At 35.1% G+C, this 16,539-nt stretch overlaps 1 protein-coding gene and 1 non-coding gene across 9 annotated transcripts in view; one reads left to right on the top strand and one right to left on the bottom strand.

The window, feature by feature from the left end:
- FUT8 (fucosyltransferase 8) overlaps positions 1-16,539 on the top strand; it is a 315,924-nt gene that overhangs the window by 257,529 nt on the left and 41,856 nt on the right. The window lies entirely within an intron of this gene.
- LOC123862548 (U6 spliceosomal RNA) lies at positions 8,902-9,008 on the bottom strand. Its single transcript, XR_006795252.1, has one exon. It is a non-coding gene; the product is annotated as a U6 spliceosomal RNA (small nuclear RNA).

The raw sequence follows: 16,539 nt of genomic DNA on the forward strand, positions 1-16,539 counted from the left end.
GTGAAGAAGAGAAAAAAATATGGGCTCTGGGTTTGACCCTATCTGATCTCACTTCTGTTGTTTTTATCTTTCTGGATTTCAGCAATTAATTATAGCTTCTGAACCTTAGTTTAGCCATACAAAAAGCTCATGATACTCAATACCTACCTCCCTGTCCACTTTTATAGGGCTGTAATCACAAGGAAAAATTATTAAGAACTATAACAGGTATTAAGATGATTTTCACATACAGTTTTTTTCATCATGTATGTTTGGTCCCCAGATTTTAAAATACAAACATGATAATGGAATATATTATTAGATTATAATCTGCAACAACAGAAAACTTACCTTTTTACTCTTAGATGAAAATTGAGCTTTTATAAGAGTGTCATAAAGTTTTTCCTTTTTAAAATTGTAGAGTTAAATGAAAAAATTGCAAGAGATCCAGAGAGGAAAAATAACTAATGAGAATAACTTCTAGACATTAAAATATCTCTGTGTTTAATAAACCCACAATTGAATCGTAATAAAATTCTGGACCAAAGAGTCTCCCCTGTAGCTACCTTAAGCCTCCATCTCAATATGTTTTCTATACTAACACATCTGAGAAAGAAGATTTACTCCCACCCGTAACAGTGGCTCACTGTAGTTAATGGTTTTTAAACTGGCTGAGTTTGGGGGCAAGAGGTGGTGGTACAGGGCTTGGAGAGTGAGTTGGTGCCATACATAGTTGAAAAGGAAGCTGTCCGTGCTTCAAGATTCCAGTGGGTCTCTCTGCCCTCCCTATACCCACCCCTCTGAGAGTTACTGACCTAGGCAAGTATCATTGCCGATACATAAGGACTTCTGTTTCAACCTATATGCCTTTTGTTCTGCTATTCATGGTTCATAAAAGAAAGAAAGATCTTTGTTTCAGGAATGTAAAATACCAGATTATAAGTATGTCTCAAAAGAGCTCAAACTACTTTTCACTATGACATTTCCTTTATCTTCAACTTCCCACTCAAGGACATAAAAAGAAGCCTTTGATATCTCATTTATAGTTATGAAATACAGGATTAGGAAGCTGAAGCTTTGTCCACACAGCCTTGCCCAGAGTGAGCCCACATAGATGCTCATTTCCAAATTCATTCCTATAAGTGCTTCTCAAATTGAAATACAAATAAACCTGGGAAAGTGAGTCAGAGGCTTACAAACTGCCAGGATAAACATGGTACATTTTCTTGGACTACTAATTTTATTTGCTGGTATGTAAGTTAAATCATTTTCAAATAATAAAACAAACAGGATATTACAATGGTGTAAAATGAAAAATTCGATGAAACATCAAACTTCAGCCCATTGGTTTAGACTAAGCTTCATAAGTAGTATAAGTTTACCCTCCTCTGCTATTAGGAGCATTTTGGTGGAAAACTTTAAGAAGCACCACTCTATATTTGAATTTTTAGTTTATTTTATCTTCAAGGGGAAACTCCAGAGGGCAATAGGGCCTAGGTCTTCTAGGTTATTTACAGAATGCCAAGCACTTGATCGGAACACAATAAATGCAACAAAAGAAACAAATCAAATCTACCTCTCCTGCAACCTGGTCCAAATCTCAAACTGTTACTCTGCAAAGCTATATGAAGAACTTTTACCAAATTGTAGACTTTGTTTTTTAAAAAAATAGTTTATCACTAAGAATGAATCTTTTTAGCAATATATTCTGGCCTTTTTAGACAAGGTTCTGGCAGAATGAGTTCAGAGATAAAAAGAGGTATGATTTAGGAAGTAGCAATACATAATAAGCATTAAAGTCATTGTGGAGTAGAAACAATTTCATCGGAAAAGTTTTTGAAAAAGTCCTCTTACATCTAGTTAGAACCTATCCAAGGTTGCTGGAGCTAGAAATAGAATCCAGGTACTCTTATTCCCTATGCAATGTCTGGGCCACATAGCCATGATACCGGTCTCAGAAATTATCAGTGGTTTTGTAAATACAGGTATCTTTTTACGTTACAAGTGTGTTTCTTAAAGATATGCTTAGGGGCACCTGGGTGGCTCAGTCAGTTGGGCATCTGCCTTCGGCTCAGGTCATAATCCCGGGGTCCTGGAATCGAGTCCCATGGCAGGCTCCCTGCTCAGTGGGGAGCCTGCTTCTCCCTCTCCCTCTGCCACTCCCCCTGCTTGTGCTCTCTCTCTCTCTCAAATAAATAAATAAAATCTTTTTAAAAAAAAAAAAGATTTGCTATAAATGGAATTATTATAAATCAAGTCATGTTTTAAACATTTTAGTGGAACTATGTAAAGGATTCCCAAAGGAAATCCTTTCCTAAAATAAAGAATCTTTCTTCTAATATGATCTAGTAGTCCCCGGATTCATCAGTTGTTTTTCCTTCCTTCCTTCCTTCCTTCTCTCCTTCATTCCTTCCTTCCTTCCTACACCTACCTTTTTCAAATGTTTGGATTTTTCTGTTTTCCTGAGGCACATCTGTGTAAGTCTTTGAGGCTCAGTCACATTTAGCTTTTGATTCAAACATCAAAGTATATAAAAGAAAGAATGCAGTCTTTCAGTAGCATTTTGATAAGAGTTCTATTTGTTTAAAACATGTAGATCACATTCAAGTTTAGAAATGATTCTACAAATAAGATAACTGTTGAAATGATAAAGAAAGTTAATGCCTCCTAGCTCTTTTTTTTTTTTTTTTTAAGATTTTTTATTTATTCATTCGAGACACAGAGATAAGAGAGCATGAGCAGGGAGAGAAGCGGGGGGGGTGGGGGGGAGGGGAGAAGCAGACCCCCCGCTGCGCAGGGAGCCCAACGTGGGGCTCGATCGCAGGATCCCGGGATCATGACCTGAGCCGAAGGCAGATGCTTAACCATCTGAGCCACCCAGGCGCCCCTGCCTCGTAGTTCTTTGCTTAGTTTTATATGCAAGAGTTCTGGGTATGATATAAATCTAGAATTTCCTTATCTTTCTTCCTCAAGTTTATATAAATTATAGGCTAATTCCATGGAATAGGAAAAGATAATAGTCCATGGTCTTTAGTGGAATTATACATACCTTTTTTTCCTTCCAAAAGGATGTTGCCAAGTAAGAAGGCTCAGTAGAGATTTATACATTAGGTAACAGTATAAAATATATTTTATATATGTAATTTAGATAATAGACTTTTCTTCTCACACATTTTCCTTGCCTTTAGAAGGTCAAAAGTAGATTACAGAATTATAACCATCCCTAGCTGATACTTTAGGGTTCAGTATTCTTTCTCCTGTTTTTTTTTCCCAGAAAGCTAGGAATAAAAATAATTCCTGACAGTATTGAAAAGGATTAGACCTGAGTTCCCTACCTTTTCAAAAAGAGGTACTCCTTTTCATTCAATTAAAGTTTAATCTACTAATGTAAGTAGCTTTTAAACAATGCAGATTGTATTCCCTAGAATCAAGAAATTGCAGATAGTAATGCTCTAAGTCAAATGGATTTTGCCAAAAGACATAATATTATAATTAGGATTAATATAATTCTTGTTCAAAAATTGTACGTCCTGGGCAACTGGCTGGCTTAGTCGGTAGAGCTTATGACTCTTGATCTTGGGGTTGTAAATTCAAGCCCCACATTGGGTGTAGAGATTACTTTAAAACAAACAAACAAAAAAAACAATTGAAGGGGCGCCTGGGTTGAGTGTCTGACTCTTGATTTCGACTCAGGTCATGATCTCAGGGTTGAGAGATCGAACCCAGTGTAGGGCTCTGTGCTGGGCATGGAACCTGCTTGAGATTCTCTCTCTCCCTCTTAAGTTTTTTCAGGGTACAACTGCCACACAAATACTGTATGTTTATTTAGGTGTAAATATAAGTGGGCACATTTATATTTTTAATATTTTTTTATAATGAAGATTCTAAGAATGTGGATCACCCTCATAAACAGGGTAGTGCACTAGACATCAAGTAAAACTTCTGAGTGTTTCTAGATGCTGTAGGGGATATAAAGATTAATAAGACCCAGTCCCTGCCCTTCAGGAATTTGCACTGAGTATGATAAGATCCGTAAATCTGTAAATGTAACAAAGATAGGATATGTTAAGTGTTATAAGAGAGGTATAAAGTTCTGTGGGCATTTCTGGCTGAAGGAATTAAAGACATCACCAGGAGCACAAGCTAGGCCTATACAGAATGAGGAAAGGCAGGACAGGTCAATGTCATTGATTTGGAATCAGGAGTTATTAGCCGTGTGATTTTAGTGTCCCACAACCTTTCTTAATATCTGTTCTATGTTCCTTACAGAGTTATGAGGTTTCAAAGTGATAATGTATTTGACAATGCTTTATATATTTTAAACATATAAATGTTTTTATTAGCACTTTAGCTTTATGGGAACAAAGCAAAATAATAAAATAACATAATTAGGTCATGGGATTTCAGCAAGGGCTTCTTTAGAGAAACTTTAACAACCAACATTAATGAAACTTAGAAATACTCAATGGCTTTTTGTGAAACTCATTCAGAAATGTAAACGAAAACAGAATAGGTAAGTTATGCTAGAGAGACAAAGATAACCACCCCCTTTGCTCATCCTCCCATGGAAGGCCAGGTTTAGTTCCCCAGCCCACCTGAGGATCATTGTCTACTTCTCTTGGGTTTTACTTGGAATGCCCAGTAAAATCCCCATGTCTACACTGATTCCAGCAGTATCCTGTCAAGGAAACCTGACCAATCCCTCCTAGTTCTGGGGACTAAGTTGCCTTCTTAGCTAGAGCACTGGCCCCAATTAGAAAACCTTCCTGCCAAAGCAGTTAGTCTTTAGGTAGTTCTTTAGCTGTCTAGGCTGATAGAATGATGATCTTGAGAGGTAAGAGGGGGACTTGGAATAAAACGTACTGTCTTGGAGCTCTAATATATAGATAATACTAAGAGAAACAAGATTTCTGTGAAGGTTCTACCCTCTGGAAGCTGTGTCAAAATTAATGCTTAGGAAACTGTGAACATATTCAAGGTGTTAATTTTCAAGTAACTTGCCTAAAAGTAGAGTTACGCTTTGGCAAAGAGGTTTTTTCAAAACACTAGCAATGGAATTGAGCAAATCATAAGGATCTGAATATTGGAAATACATAGAAGTAAGGGTCTTGGATTGACTATCCGTCTGTTACCAGTCTATTGACTAGATGGAACGAGATGTGATGGACCAGCAGAGATTATGTTTAGGTAAACAACCCAAAACATAGTACTGAAGCATGGTAGCATGCTCCTGTCCTCTCTAGTTTTGGAGTATTAAATACTATATTTGAAGCTATTTTTATTCTGGGAGGGTAAAGTGGACTTCCCTAAAACACTCCAATGGGACTTTTTTTTTTTAAGATTTTATTTATTTATTTGACAGAGAACAGGAGAGCACAGGCAGGGGGAGCAGGAGAAGCAGGCCCCCTGCTGACCAGGGACCCAGATGTGGGGCTCGATGCCAGGACCCTGGGACCATGACCTGAGCCGAAGGCAGTCACTTAACTGACTGAGCCACCCAGGTGCCCCTCCAATGGGATTTTAAGGCATGATGAAAAAAGCAGTCGATAAATGGGTTAATTACCAGTATTTTCCTTTCTCTGTTGCCACTGCCCACCTGGCTGTGTCCACTGAAATTGGACAGTGGGACAAATGGAATTGGGGAGTAGTCTGGTTTAATAGCTCCTTCTGCTGCTACCTCTGGCCAGTATTGATCCATGCAGTCCAGAATATCCAATAATATGATTGACAAAGGTCAACATTGCATTCTTTGTCCCTTTTTTATTTATTTATTTTTTTATTATGTCCAATACCAACCATGGGTCCACCCAGATTGAGATTTTAAAATCTATGGAGCAGTCCATGTGCATCTTTTGGAAACATCTAGCAATTAGTACCTGGATTGAATTCAGAGATTAAGATAGCCTTTGAAGAATATGATATCTACATTTTAAAAGTAATGTGGTATTTCTATTTCAGAGGAAAGATTATCTTATGGTAGAAACAAGTGCTAGTGAGGATGTGGAGAAGAAGGAATCCTCTTGCATTGTTGTGGGAATGCAAACTAGTGCAGCCACTGTGGAAATCAGTATGGGGGTTCTTCAAAAGTTAAAAATAGAACTACCCTACAATCCAGTAATCACACTACTGGGAATTTATCCAAAAGATACAAAAACACTAATTTACAAGGATACATACACCCTATGTTTATTGTAGCATTGTTTACAATAGTCAAATTATGGAAGCAGCTCAAGGGTCCATTGACAGAGGAATGGATAAAGAAGATACGGTGTGTGTATAATGGAATATTATTCAGCCATAAAAAGAACGAAATTTTGCCATTTGCAGCAACATGGATAGAGCTAGAGAGTATAATGCTAAGCCAAATAAGTCAGTGAGAGAAAGACAAATACCATATGGTTTCACTCGTACGTGAAATTTAAGAAACAAAACAAATGAGCAAAGGGAAAAAGAGAGAAACCAAGAAACAGACTCTTAACTATAGAGAACAAACATGGTTACCAGAGGGGGGGGGGGCGGGTTAAATAGGTGATGGGGATTAAGGAGTGCACTCATCATGAGCACTGGGTGATGTACGGAGTTGTTCAATCACTATTTTACACCTGAAACTAATATAACACTGTATGTTAACTCTACTGGAATTTTTAAAAAAGATTACCTTGTGTCTTGCCATGAGTGACCATCTTAGAGGCACCCATTTGTATTATACACGTGTTAATAGGTGAACATTTATTTTTTATTATATTGTATACATGTATCATGATTTGTGTATTCCCTCATTGATGGATGTTTAAATTATTTCAAGTTTGCATGTCTCCTTGTGCATATGTGTTAGTTTCTCTAGGGCAGTGCTTATCAAAGTTTTTCACATCTTAACCATATGTTAAAATATGTCTTTACTGCCCATATTATCACTTGGGAGGTGGTGGTATATGGTAAAGCCACAGAGATCTCTATGGCAGTGTGTTACAAATAAAATCTTATGCTCTACTAAAGGGCTAGGCAAACTCAACTCCCCACTATTTTGGTAGTTTTACTAGAACACACCCATGCCCGTTTGTTAACATGGTGTCTATGGCTGCTTTCATACTATGGTGGCAGAGTTGAGTAGTTGCAACAGAGACCATATGGCCTGCAAAGCTAAAATATTTACCATCTGGCTTTTTACAAAAAAAGTTTGCTGACTCCTACTCTAAAATAATAATTACCAAACAAATACGGTTTCGACCATTGTAAATTTGTGAATAATTTCTTTAAAATTTGATCTTTTTCGTGTACTTATTAATGTGAGGTAAAAGTAATTTCTGGTGAAATAAGCAGATCTTACTTGTATAATTCAATGAGTTTTGATAAACTTATCCAAGTCTTAAATTAGTTTTTAAAATTGGGTTGTTTATCTTTTTATTTTTAATTTAAAGGAGGAGTGTGTGTGTGTGTGTGTTTCTGGATACAAGTTTTTATTATAAACATGATTTGTAAGTATTTTCTCTCAGTCTGTGGCTTTTCATTTTCTTAACAGTGTGTTTTGAAGATCAAAAATTTTTTGTTGAAGTCCAGTTCATCAAGTTTTTGTTCTAGTACTATAGAAGTTAGTGCTTTTTATGTCCTAAGAAATCTTTGCCTATCCTAAGATCATAAAGACATTATTTTATGTTTTCTTCTAAAAGCCTTATTGGTTTGCCTTTTATATTTATGTCTGTGATCTCACTGATATTGTTTTTTGTGTACAGTATGAGATAAACCTGGGTTGAAGTTCATTGTTTTCCATAGGTTTATCCAGTCAGTCCAGCTTTATCTGCTGAAAAGTTTGCCTGTCCCTGTTGAATTGCCTTGGTGCTTTTGTCAACAAGCAGTGGACAATATATGGGCCTATTTCTGGTCTCCATTCTGTTCAACTGCTTCATTTATGTCTGTCCTTATACCTTAAATTTTTACCTGCCATCAAATTTTTTGTAGCATGTTGATTGGAAAGCTGTACATATGCCTAGAAGTGTAGTAAATTGCTAGGTCATAGTAGACTGTACATATCTTTATCTTGTCTACATATGCCTAATCTCTCTGTGGGACAACTACTTCAGTAGTCTCCTAACTGTCCCTCTTGCTTTCAGAAGCTATCTCCTTTTAATCCATTCTCCACACTGCCATCAGAATGATATTTCCAAAATCAAATATGATTTTGTTTCTTAAAATCTTCCATGGCTGCTCAGTGTCTAGAGAGGTGTGTTTAAACACCTTACTTAGCATATAGGAAATAAGCCACTTCTCAGAATGTGTGCAGTACTCCTGATCTCACCAGTCCAGCTACTGATTCATTTCTTGAAAGTTATGTACACTTTTATTTCTATGCTGGGAACATGTTATTTCTTTCTAGAATGTCTTTCCTACATTTCATCACATGAAATCCTATTTATCTTTTAGTATCATTTCTTTTGTGATATTTCTCTCCAATTGACCCCATGTTCTCACTTATACTATATTTAAATAGTTTGTTTTTCTTTGAGAAGCTTGTCTGATTTATTTTGTATCCTTTTTTGCCCAATAATACTGGGCAGTACTTGTTACTCCGTTGTTAGTTATGTTTTGTTTTTTTTGTTATTATGTTATGTTAATCACCATACATTACATCATTAGTTTTTGATGTAGTGTTCCATGATTCATTGTTTGTGCATAACACCCAGTGCTCCATGCAGAACGTGCCCTCTTTAATACCCATCACCAGGCTAACCCATCCCCCCACCCCCCTCCCCCCTAGAACCCTCAGTTTGTTTCTCAGAGTCCATTGTCTCTCATAGTTCATCTCCCCCTCCGATCCCCCCCTTCATTTTTCCCTTCCTACTATCTTCTTCTTTTTTTTTTTAACATATAATGTATTATTTATTTGTTTCAGAGGTACAGATCTGTGATTCAACATTCTTGCACAATAAAAATATGGAACGCCTCACGAATTTGCGTGTCATCCTTGCGCAGGGGCCATGCTAACCTTCTCTGTATCGTTCCAATTTTAGTATATGTGCTGCCGAAGCGAGCACTGTTTGTTGTTTTTTAATTAAATTGCCTCTAAGCAAAATGATCCCTAAAAATTTTAGGCTCCTTTTCCAAATCTACCAAATAAAGGAAATGTAGCCTAATCTATGTGATTCACAGGTTTCTGATGAGGGGTAAGTGAGGCAACAGGTGTGGAAAAAGGTTAGTTTGTTTTTTTGTTAAAGAACGTGATTTTTTATTTTACTAAGGCATGGAGGTATTTGAAAAATGCTTAAAAAATATGGCCTTATTGTTGCTTATAACAAAATTCCAATAGAATTTAACCCTCTTGGTGTCTTACAAATTTTATTGTGATAGAATTTCACCTTCACATATTTGTATTAGTGAAAGTAATCCTAATATTAAGTATTTTAAAATTTTTATTCCTAATATTTTTAGTAAAACATAAAAATATGTTCAGTAAAACAGTAAAACTGAAAATAACTAAGAAAATACTTAACACTGAAAAATACTAAGTTAAAAAATAGCTAAGTTTAAATGTACTTTATGGACTAACGATGACATTTTCCTGTACAAAGTCTCAGCTCTGTATGTGTATGTCTGTCTCTTTGGATGTCTTCGGCTCAGTAAACATTTATTGAATACTTTTCAGTTTAGGCACTATGAAAGTAATACTATATATAGTGATAGCTAACATTGAGTGAATCTTACTATGTAACAGTGCTTCAAACTTTACATATGTTATTTCATTTAATATTCACAATTAACCTATATGGTAGGTACTATCATTGCCGTATTTTATGTAGATGAGTAATTTCCTAGAAGTAATAAGAAATCCTCAGTTTGCCAGTCACATTATAGATGATTAAGACAGAGTCCCTGTTCTCAAGAAGCTCCCAATTAAATAGTAGATTAACACAAACATTTAAAAAATCGATCTCATGAGACAAAAAATAGTTCACGATGTTATAAAGATATAAACAAGGCCCTACAGAATTGGGAAGTATTGTCATTCTAGCCAGAAAAATGAGAAGGAAGTAGCTTTTGAACTGGTTTTTAAAAAGTTGTAAAGTGACCAGAAATCTTAGATACAGAATTCTGCAGACTGGATTGCTTTTCAGATGATGATAAAAATGCTTATGTGCCTGTCATACCTTACTTAGAATAATGCCAAAGTATCAGAACTCCTGGGCATTATTTTTCCTTTTGCCTGTCCTTTGCTGAATTATGTGGAAGAGAGCATTAAACCGTCTGCTCAGTTTATCCTTTAGGAGAATGTGACTAAAAAATCGACCTGATAGCACTTACATTGCATTTCTCAAGGGACACCAGAACAAATCTGATACAGGATACTTAGGTACAAGTATTTTCTCAGCTGTAAAAGTATGAAAATGATAGTGCTTTAGTTAAATAAACCTTGCATTTTGTATTCATTCTTAACAGTCATTGAATAGGCAAAACTGAAAACCAGTGTTTACATTCACAATAATTGCAATTTTTGTGATAGGTTTCTTATATATAGGAATTCAACATGTAATTTTATAACATTAACAACCATTTTTGAAAAACAGTAAATTAATGCAGCTATGCTTTTGAAGAATATCAGCAAAAGCAGTCAAGTTAATACAGAATTGCTTCTTAGGAAATTTTTTAAATTGAGGAAATGACAGGATTGACATTATTATTATTACTCAGACCTTTGTTTAAACCATGGCAAGGATGTAAACAATGAATGTTACTCTGAAAGATTTGTGTGCTTTCTAAATTAAGCACACAAGAAAGTATTATACTATATCAGGAGATGCATTTTCTGCTAGCATAATTTATAATGTGACAGTTAAATAATTAATCAAATGGTTGGATACAGAGGGATTTTTCTCAAAAAGAGAGAAAAGGATAAATTACTCCATGCCAATTGAACAATATTCCAAACACAAAAAATAAAGTCAGGGGGAGACATAAAGATCTTTAATTTTGTAGTTTGTATAGACTGCCATCCATTATATGAGTAATAAATGTTATGTCCATATTCATGACATTTAAAAAAATCTGACACTACTTCAAGCTACTTTTTCTGAATATCATTAATATTAATATGTAATTATTGAACTAATTAATGTATATATGGACAAGTCACTGTTCCCTAGTCTGTTGTGGATATGTAATTTAAATGTTTCTCATTTGATTAAATGAAATCTCTTTTTTGAACATTTTGCTTAGCCTGAAAAGAAATATATATTAGTGATAAGTAGCAGTTTTGGTTTCTGTATCCTATTGTTGGTGCAGATATTTTGTTTGGCATTAATTTTATATAAAAATGTATATTTGATGGCATATTTAGTTGTTTAACAAAAGACTGATACATGTTTTACTATAACAACTGTTAGCATGCCCTTCACTACTTATTTATACATATTCCTCTCTATTCTAGTAGTGGAATTATCTATGTAATTGAGTAAAAACAGGAGTGGCCACAGATGTATAAGAAAACTCTTCAGCAAATTATTGAATTTGCCAAACCTCTTCTTAAAGACCATTTTTGCAGTTCTGTCCCATTGAAATGAATTGCCTGGGTCTTTAGAGTATGCTGAGAAGATTAAAGTAAAAGAGAGGAAAAAGAATCATTTGGAGAAGGTTTGAATGAAGTCTTTGCATTCTGGCTAAAAAATAGTCTGAACTCTATCTAGCCCCTAAATATAAACAGAGCAGGGAAAGAAATGGTTCCATAACTGTATGTTGATGGAATGAATTGTTTGTTTTCAAGGGCAAACTAGCATTTTAAAGCTATTGCTTTTTTAGTAAAATATAGTATGTTGTTATCCAGTTTTATGTTTAATCAGTTTAGTTTAATAAAATGCTATTTTGTATCAGGGACCGAAGATAAGAAATATTTACAGAAAAAGACTGTTCAATCTGTGGATTTTTAAAAAGGCCATTGTGTTTTCTCCTGTCCTTCCTCTTTATGTTTATGTTAGTGACTACCAAGAAATAAGGAAAAGGTAAAAGCTCAGACTTTTTTTCCCTTGCTTGACATTTTATAATCTCTTTCGTCATTGGAATGTGAGACAACACATTTTTGCAATCTACCAGTTTCCCAATTCAAAAAAGAGATTTGGACACATTTTTTCCTAGCAGTACTCCATGGAAGAATTTACTTTCTCTCAGTGGCCGTTACATAAAACAGTAAGAATGATGCAGTCACCTCTCTCCTAAATTAACTAAATGAGATATAAATAGTAGATCATTTAAAACAGTATAGTCAGAAAGTCATTTTTCCTTCATTTTGAATAGTTTTATGCCATGCTGGGGTAACTTAACACCAGGGTACAGAAATGATATGTAGAGGCCAGAGTCCATGATGCGGATAAGACATACCTCAAGAAATAGAAAGCTTTTGTGTTTTTGTTGCATGATGGTGAACAGCTGTAACCATCAGCTAGCATGCCCTTTTTGGCAGCTGGCTGTTTTTAGCATTTAAAAAAATTGCATGCTATTTGCCTCTGGTGCCTGGCATTCTTCAATTAAAATTTTAAATGTATTCTTATCATCCCCTAACACAAGGCTCAGTTATGCAGTCCCCAATCTAGCCTGAGACACCTGTTCTTGAATCCTCTTTTTTTTTTTTTTAATTCAGAAAAGTTCAGTGTGAAATAAATCTCTGTGCTGTGTCATGCTAGAATAAAGAAACCATACATTATTATAATGGAACCAGATCAAGCTACTTAGATGGGCTTAAGTGAATGGTTGAGGCCTGTTAATGGATATGAGATATGATTACACCAAAGCCATTTCAGTAAAGGATTAATGTTGTTAATTTTAAGAGTTGTTTTGTTTTTGTTTTGTTAACAACAGTCTGGAGACAATAAATAGGGAAAGGGGCTTGATTATATATTGCTTTGATTTCTTGTAAGCCTTAAAATTCCATTAATTAGGAAAGAGTAAGAAACTATATGTATGGACAAATTTTATGTAGTTGTTTGCCATAAAAGAAAGAGGACTTTGGAAGCACTGAATTTCCATTTATCTCAAATTATAGTCTTCAGATCAATATTGACCAGAAAATTCCTACATTTGTGAACTTGAAAACATCTGCACTGAAGTAGAAATTAAATACATTCAGTAGAACAAGTTTCTTCCCAGGGCAGAGGTTTCAGTTAAACCATGACTCATACTTTATTGAATTTAAGCTGTTCCTCCATATAGCCTTACAGTTAGACTGAGAAAGCCTTTGATTAAATAGAATGCTCTCTTTGTATTTCTAATTTGTGATAAATTTAGCCTTTGTTAGTTGGTTAGAGGTTTCATTGAAATCATTCCAGGACTGCCTCCCTCTTCAATCAAAGAAAACACCTTATCTTTTCCTATAATTAATCATTTTTAGCACTTTCTTTGATATCCTTTTTTTAATTATTATTTTTAAAGAGCTTTCCTCATTTTGTCTCCCCAGAAAACAACTCTAAGGGGAGATAGCATGATTTTTAATTAATACATGAAAAGAAAAAGAAGGTTTAGAGATTATGTTAACTGGACAACAGTGTCAGAGATCAGAATTTTTTTGGATTTAATTTCATCTGGATCAGATTGTTGTTCTGTTTTAATGGCGAATTTATTCATTCCATTTGGCATATTTTAAAATAAATTTTTAAAATATAAAGCAATGAACACCCATTGTTGAAAAACCCAGAAAGTATAGAAAATGTAACAAAGAAAATAAAAATACATAAGTTATGTATGTATATTCTTTTAGTCTTCTTTGAATGCATGTTTTTTTTAAATTAATAGACTTTGTTTCTTATAGCAATTATATGTTTACAGAAGAATTTGTTAGAAAGTACAAAGTTCCTATATACTCCCTCCTTTTTTTTTTTTTTTTTCCTTATTCCTTCTGTCCCCCTCCATGGCCCTGTTTCCCTATTGTTAACATTTACCTTGGTGTGGTCCACTTAATACAGTCAATGAACCAGTATTGATACATTATTTTTGAAGTTCACAGTTTAGTGTTCAGTCTTTGTGTTGTATAGTTCTGTGGGTTTTGCCAAATGCATAATGTTATGTATCCACCATTACATAATCATACACAGTACTTTCACTGGCCTAAAAAACTCCTGTGCTCCACCAATTCACCCCCATTCCCTTCCTCCAACCTCTGGCAAGTATGATTTTTTTCTGTCTCTGTAATTTCACCTTCTCTAGATTTATCATATAATATAGTTGGAATCATACATTAGGAAGTCTTTTCTGACTGACGGCTTTTTTAAAAAGTTCCTGTGTATCTTTTTATAGCTTGACAGCTCATTTCTTTCTGAACAATATTGAATTGTATGGATGCACTACAGTTTTTGTATTCACCTATTGAGGGACATCTTGGTTGCTTCCAATTTGGGGCATCTAAATAATGAATAAAGCTGGTATAAACACTCGTGTAGGTTTTTGTATGGGCATAAGTTTTCAAATTATTTGGGTAAATACTTAAGAGAGTGCTTGCTTCGTTATATGGTCAGACTATGTTTAGCTTTATAAGAAACTGCAAAAGCTATCTTCAAAAGGGCTGTCTTAGTCTGCTTGAGCTGCTGTAACAAAATACCACAGACTGGGTGGCTTAAACAACAGACATTATTTTTCATAGTTCTGGAGGCTGGGAAATCCAAATTCAGAGTGCCAGCAAATTGGTTCTTGCTGGGCGCCTGGGTGGCTCAGTTGGTTAAGCGACTGCCTTCGGCTCAGGTCATGATCCTGGAGTCCCTGGATCGAGTCCCGCATCGGGCTCCCTGCTCGGCGGGGAGTCTGCTTCTCCCTCTGACCCTCCCCCTTCTCATGTGTTCTCTCTCATTCTCTCTCTCTCAAATAAATAAATAAAATCTTTAAAAAAAAAAAAAATTGGTTCTTGCTGAGAGCCCTCTTCCTGGCTTGCAGGGAGCTACCTTCTTGCTGTATTCTCACATGATAAGAGTGAAGAAACTCTGGTGACTCTTCCTCTTTTTATACGGGCATTAATCCCATCTTGGGGGCCCCACCCTCATGGCCTCATCTAAGCCTAATTACCTCCCAAAGGCCCCTACCTCCTAATACCATCACATTGGGGGTTAAGACTTCAACACGTGAATTTGGGGAGGACACAAACATCCGGTCTTTAACAGTAGCTATCGCAATTTTGCATTCTCACCAGCAGTGAATGAAAGTTTTTGTTGCTCCACATCCTCTCCTGCATTTGGTGTTGTCACTGTTAGATTTTAGCCATCCTAATAGGCATGTAGTGGTATCCTATTTTAATTTACAATTGCTAATCATCTATAATGTTGCGCATCATTTCATGTGCTTATTCTCCACCTGTAAGTCTTCTTTGGTGAGATGTCTGTTCACATCTTTTGCCCATTTTTTGATAGAGTTGTTTGTCTTCTTGTTGAGTTTTAGGAGCTCTTTGTATATTTTGGATTAAGTCTGTTAATAGATATTTTCTCCCTTCTGTGGCTTTTCATTTAATTCTTTTAACAATGTCTTTCACAGAGCAGAATTTTTCCATTTTAATGAAGTACAACTTTTCAATTTTTCTTTTATGGATTGTGCTTTTGGTGCTGTATGTAAAAACTAAGTGCCAACCCAAGGCCACCTATATTTTCTCCTGTATTTATTTTCTAAAATAGTTTTTGAGTTTTACATTTAGGTCTGTGGTCCATGTTGAGGTAATTTTTGTGGAAGATATAAGGTCAGTGTCTAGATTCTTTTTTTCTTTTTTCTTTTATTTTTCTCTCTCTCTTCTCTCTTCTCTCTCTTTTGCATGTGGACATGCAGTTGTTCTAGCACCATTTGTTAAAAGATGCTTCTTCTTTCTCTATTGGATTGACTTTGCTTCTTTGTCAAAGATCAGTTGACTATATTTGTGTGTGTTTGTTTCTGGACTTTCTGTCCTGTTCCATTGATCTATTTGTCTATTCTTTCACCAATATCACAGTCTTGATTACTGCTGCTTTTCAGTAAGTCTAGAAGTCAGGTAGTTTCAGTCCTCTGAATGTGTCCTTTTTCTTCAATATGGTAATGGCTATTAGTCTTTTACCTCCCCATATAAACTTTAGAATCATTTTGTTGATATTCATGAAGTTATTTGCTGGGATTTTCATTGAGATTGTATTGAATCTATAGATCAAGTTGTGAAAAATTGACATCTTAACAATGTTGGGTCTTCCTGTCTATGAATTTGAACTATCTCTCCATTTATTTACATCTTCTTTGATTTATTCAGAGTTTTACAGGTTTTTATACATATTATCGTATAGATATCTCATACATATTTTGATTTAAACATCTTTCTCGCTCTTTCTTTTTTGGTTCTAATATAAGTGATTGTATGTTTTTAATTTTTTTTCAAATTTAAATCTGTATGTTTTTAATTTTAAATTCCAGTTGCTCATTGGTGGTATATAGGAAAGTCATTGACTTTTATATATTAGCCTTGTTTCCTGCAACTTCGATGTAATTACTTATTAGCTCCATCAGTTCTTATGTCAATTCCGTGGGATTTTCTACACAGATGACCATGTCATCTGGGAACAAAGATAATGATATTTTATGTCTTTTTTT

The sequence above is a fragment of the Mirounga angustirostris genome, unplaced genomic scaffold (genome assembly GCF_029215605.1).
Source record: "Mirounga angustirostris isolate CCGP_5_RB_7025 unplaced genomic scaffold, mMirAng1.0.hap1 SCAF_9, whole genome shotgun sequence".
NCBI lineage: Eukaryota > Metazoa > Chordata > Mammalia > Carnivora > Phocidae > Mirounga > Mirounga angustirostris.